Here is a 5,269-nt window from a genome sequence, read left to right on the forward strand (position 1 = left end):
GCCAATGGAAAACACTTACAATCCTAGGTACTCAAAGGAGTTGAGATCTAAGGCTGGCAGTTCAAAGCCAGCCTGCGTAGAAACAACAGTGAGATATTGTCTCTATTAGCCAGCAAAAAGCCAGGAGTGGGATGGTAGAGTGGTTCAAGTGGTAGAGTACTAGCTTTGGGAGAAAAAAACAAGTGAGATTGTGATCCCCTAAATTCAAATCTCAGTAACAGCATAAAGAGAAAAAAATCCTGCCCCTTTCTCACTGAACCACTGTCTCTTGTTCTTATTCTGAACAAGAACTTCCTTACCCTTCTCTTCTTTCCCCCACTTCCCTGGCCAAATTCCAGCCTGGTTAAAGACATTTTGTCTGGTTAGTTTTTGCCTTTCTTTCCTTTCTTCCTTTCCGTATTCTCCCACTCCTCATCTTGGTATCTACTGCCAGTAGCTGAATATTCTTGGCCAAATAACAATAATGTTGACTAGTCTTGTTGACGCATGGGCACTAAACTCCATGGGTCCTTGCAATTTCCTAGCCACCTTCTCTCCTTTCCTAATCCAGTCATCTCCCAATCTCCTATGGGACCAGTTCACAATTCCTCTTCCTGGAAGCTGTCGGTAGTCTTTTCCTAGATTCATTCACCATCAGTAGTTTTGCTCCCAAGACTACTGATTAAGAACTTCTAAAACTTCCACTATATCTGACAATACCTACTTCCAGTCTGTAAACATATCATCTGTCCTATTAGTCTGTTGCTATGTTTTGAATTGGTACCTCAAATTTCACTTGTCGAAAACATAATCTCCAGTTGGGCACCAATGACTCACACCTGTAATCCTAGCTACGCAGGAGGCTGAGATCTGAGGATCATGGTTCAAAGCCAGCCCAGGCAGGAAAGGCCATGACACTCTTATCTCCAATAAAGCACTGTGGCTCAAGTGGTAGAATGCTCACTTTGAGCTGAAGAGTTCAGGGACAGCACCCAAGCCCAGAGTTCAAGCCCCATGACCAACCAAAAAAAAAGAAAGAAAGAAAAAGAAAACATAATCTTTTTCATATGTTGATGGCATTTAGAGATACAGCCTTTGGTAAATGTTAGGTTATTACCATTAGGTAAGTAGAAAGGACAGGGTCTTATGCTGGCTGCCAGTGGCTCATGCTCATCACCCTAGCTACTCAGGAGGCAGAGATCAGATGGTGGTTCAAAACCAGCCAGGGAAGAAATTTTGAGAGATCCTATCTCCAAAATAAGTAGTAGAAAGCCAGATAGGAGGTGTGGCTCAAGTGGTATAGCAATAGCCAATCAAACCAAGCTTAACAAGCACAAGGCCCTGAGTTTAAACTCCAGGATCAAACCCCCACCAAAAAAAATATATATGCATATATATATATACATACATATATGTACACATATGTGTATATAATGGATAGATATGCATACATATATAAGTTTTATACTGCCATTAGTGGTTTTATAGAAAGAGAGATTCAACCTAGTATACCTAGTATACACTGAATGCCATGTTCATTGTTGTGTACTAATGTCTTCCCAAGTTGCTGAACCATGAGTTAAACAAATACATAGTAGTCTAGGACACATTCCCCAGGTGTGGATATGTGCAAGAGCCCTTTGGATATTTATAACATCATTCATGGGCTATACAAAATTACCCACATAGACAGATAGGCCACAAGAAGCCAACAAGAAGCATAGGTGTCTGGCATATAGTGTACCAAATGATATCATAGGCTGTGATCAGGTTACTCTGAAGAGCAGTACTCAGTTCAAAGATCCTGACAGGACTGGCTAAAGTTTTGTCAGATCACCTTCACAGTTTGACCTCTTTCTCTGCCCAATCTTGCTTTCTCCTACTTCCTTTCAGATGTCTGGACCCCTACTAAACATTTGTGCTACAAGTTTTATTTCAGAATCTGCTTACAGAGAATTTCTCCTGACATAGACACTTTAGGTTGGCTCCAGTCACTGTCCCCTCCTTGTATCATTAATTCCATTCACATCATATAAATATGCCTACAATTCTAGCTACTCAGAAGCCTGAAATCGGTTTGAAGCTAGTCCTAGGAGACAAATCTGTGAGACTTTTATCTCCAATTAACCAGGCAAATGCCAAAAGTGGAGGTATGACTCAAGTGGTAGGATACCAGAACAAAAAAGCTAAGCAAGAGTAAGAGGCCCAGAGTTCAAGCCTCCGTTCCAGCACAAATGTGTGCATGCACAGGCACACAGACACAGACACAGACACACATGCACACAGACACACATTTCATCTCCTTGCTTCCCAATATAGTAAAAGTCCTAGAAAGTGTCTGAATTCATTCCTGCCTACCTAGCTCTCTATATCCCTGTCCAGGCACCTTCATACCCTCAAACCCACAAAATCAGCTCTTGTTGTTTCCAGATAAGATGACATTGTTGTATCCAATGGTCAATTTGCAGTTCGTATCTCATCTGACCTTTTAGCAGCATCTGACTCCGTTGATCATACTTGTCCTTAGAAGACACTTTTACCCTTGGCATCTAGGACACAGCTTTCATTCACTGCTCATCCCACATCACTGGCTACAGTTGTTCTTTCTCTTCTTTGCTGATGCGCTTTCCTCTCCTAGACCTGTAAACACTGAAGCATTCAGAGGCATTCTCTCTCATTACTCTCTATATTCACTGTTAGTGATCTCATCCAGTTTCATGACCTTAACTACCAGCTTCATGTTGACAACTACTAAATTGGTATCTTATTTGTCCCTTGAATACTAGACTCCCAGATACAAGTGGCTAATCTGAATTTCCATTTTGATACTCATAGGAATCTCAAATCTGACAAAACAAAACAATTGGTTTCCACCTCCCAAATGCCCCTCCCTGACCAAAAAAGAAGCCCCAATCGTTTCAACCTCTGAAGTCTTTTTCTGTTCTTCAGAGTTCTCTGAACCAAAAACCTAGACATCATTTCATCCCCTACATCTAATGCTTTAGATAATTCTTTATAGTCTCTTTCCATTGCTCTCACTTTTAACTTTCTTAATCATCAAATTTATAAAAGCAAATTCATCCCATCTTACTAGTAATTGTTATCTCCTTTAACTTGCTAAGTCACTACTTCATACAATATATGCCATGCTTATTGAGTCTCAACTAGAGTGTAAGCTTCAAGGTGGCCAACAGTTATTCCTGCCTCAGCTTCCAGTGAAGGAAGATAGATGCTCAATATTTTTGAATGAAGGGAAGGATGACATGAAGAGCAGTGTTGAAGGAGAAGTGGGGGAGGAGCAGCACTTGAACAGAGCAAAGTAAAATGAAGGAGTAAGTGATTTTATGACTCATGGGGAAGAACTGTAAAGCTTCAAAGTGGGAATAACTTGGCCTAATCCAGGAACACCAGAAGAAGTCTTGTGTGTCTGCCCTGTCTGAGTGATACCAGAGAATCTCAGCAGTATGGCTGAGTATATAAATTTTATATGTATCCTATATATACACAATATATCATCTATATGGCTTATGTAGGGCTTTATAAATCATGATAAAGATTGTAGGTTTCATTCCAAATATGATGAAGAGCCACTGGAGATTCTAAGGAAACAGGTACTCCATTAGGGCAACTTTTTTCCTTTAAAGATCACCTTAGCTGCTGAATGAGAGGAGGTATCGGGTAGCAAGATGGAGGCTGACCAGTAACAATCCAAAGCAGAGATGACATAGGATTCAAGGCATATCAGTAGAGTGGGGAATGATCTAAAATTTGAGAGTGGAAATGTTGGGTAGAAGAATAAAAGGAAAAGGAAGGATTAAAAGAAAATGTGTAATTTTTGCCCTGCAACCTGAAGTCTATTCAAGTATCGGGAAGAAATCATATTTCCACTATGTGGCATTGAGTAAAAGAATTCTTGGAGTACTTAGTCGTTCAGGAGTCGAAGGGGTGGGAAACGAAGAAAATTACATGTAGAGGGGGAGAATCACGTTGGATCTTTGAAGTGTGGTTTAAAAGGTATCTGCAGACGATAAGTTCTTGATCAGAGGGTCTGGAATGTATAAAGGCCTTATTTCTTTATTTCTTCTATAAGAAAGAGAGGTGGGAAGGGGAGAGAGAGACAGACAGACAGACAGAGCGCGCGATGCATTTACATTGTCAGGCATGTGACTGTCTCTGGTCGGGAGAAGCCTTAATAGTGGTCTTTTTCCTTATGGTGCACTTTACAGGCGGGTGGGGAGGGGTCCCCAGAACTAGAGCACACGAGGGGTGACATCCTGCAGAATGAGCCGTAGATCAACTCATTTAGTATCCTCTCCCGTCTCGGTGAGATACTCAGGACAGCGAATGCACTTGACCTCTAACGCTGCCTCCCTCTGCACCCAGCATGGCACATCAGGAGACAATATACTCGCAGGCCCTCTAGCGCCCTTCCTCCGTCAGCTCCCGCGAGCTGTCCAAAACGCAGCTTGATACTTATCCCAGCTGGAGCACCGGTCAGCGTCGGGGGCCAGGCGAGCTGGAGCTGGGCAGGGCCGCGCGCCCGCCCCCCCTAGGCAGGGAAGAACCCCGGGTCGCCACCCAGGCTCCGCCCTCCCTCCCAGGCTCCTCCCACTCAGGCGCAGGCCACGCCCACCCGCCAAAACCTAGGCCTTACCTTTCAGCTCAGACCCAGCCTCCACCCCGCCCCTGACTCAGCTCCGGCCCTTCCACCTTTCCAAACATTCCAGACCCCGCCCCTTTCCTAGGCCCCGCCCAGCACGCTACGCCTCCACTAGCTCAGTCCCCCTCCCGCCCAGGCCTAGGCCCCGTCCTCCCGTGCAGGCCCCGCCTCCCACCCGGGTCCAGAGCTCCCGCCCTGGGCTCAGACCCCGCCCACCACCCAGGCCTACGTCCCGCCCTCCAGTCTAGGCCTCCTGCGGGTGCCCGCCGCCTCTTACTCTGGGTCCAGGCCCCGCCCCCCCGGAGCTCAGGTCCCGCCCTCCCATCCGCCCGTGTTTTCCCGCGAAGACGCGGGCCGCCCCGCCTCCTCACCGGGCGCCCGCCAACTCCCAGCTCACGGCCCGGATTGGCCGCTGCCTTCCCGCTTTCCTTCCCGAACCGCCATTTTGAAAATCTTGTTGATTCAGGGGATCCGAGCGCGCGGCGCGAGCGTCACACGGATCCCGCAACCCGTGCGCGCCTTCGCCTCGGCTCGGCCTCCGTGAGCCGCGCGCAGCCTCCTCGTGCTCTTCAGCTTCCAGGCTCGCGGCGGCCAGGACTCCGCGGTGAGGACCGCGGCCGGGGAGGACTC

At 46.3% G+C, this 5,269-nt stretch overlaps 1 protein-coding gene across 1 annotated transcript in view; it reads left to right on the forward strand.

The window, feature by feature from the left end:
- Positions 1–4,996: 4,996 nt before the first annotated feature.
- The window catches only part of Dek (DEK proto-oncogene), a 28,807-nt gene continuing 28,534 nt past the window's right edge, over positions 4,997–5,269 (forward strand). The window contains exon 1 of the mRNA XM_013030439.1: positions 4,997–5,243. The gene's annotated coding sequence lies outside the window, so the exon portion shown is untranslated. The remainder of the gene's footprint in view (positions 5,244–5,269) is intronic.

The sequence above is a fragment of the Dipodomys ordii genome, unplaced genomic scaffold, assembly GCF_000151885.1.
Source record: "Dipodomys ordii isolate 6190 unplaced genomic scaffold, Dord_2.0 Scaffold130, whole genome shotgun sequence".
Taxonomy (NCBI): Eukaryota; Metazoa; Chordata; class Mammalia; order Rodentia; family Heteromyidae; genus Dipodomys; species Dipodomys ordii.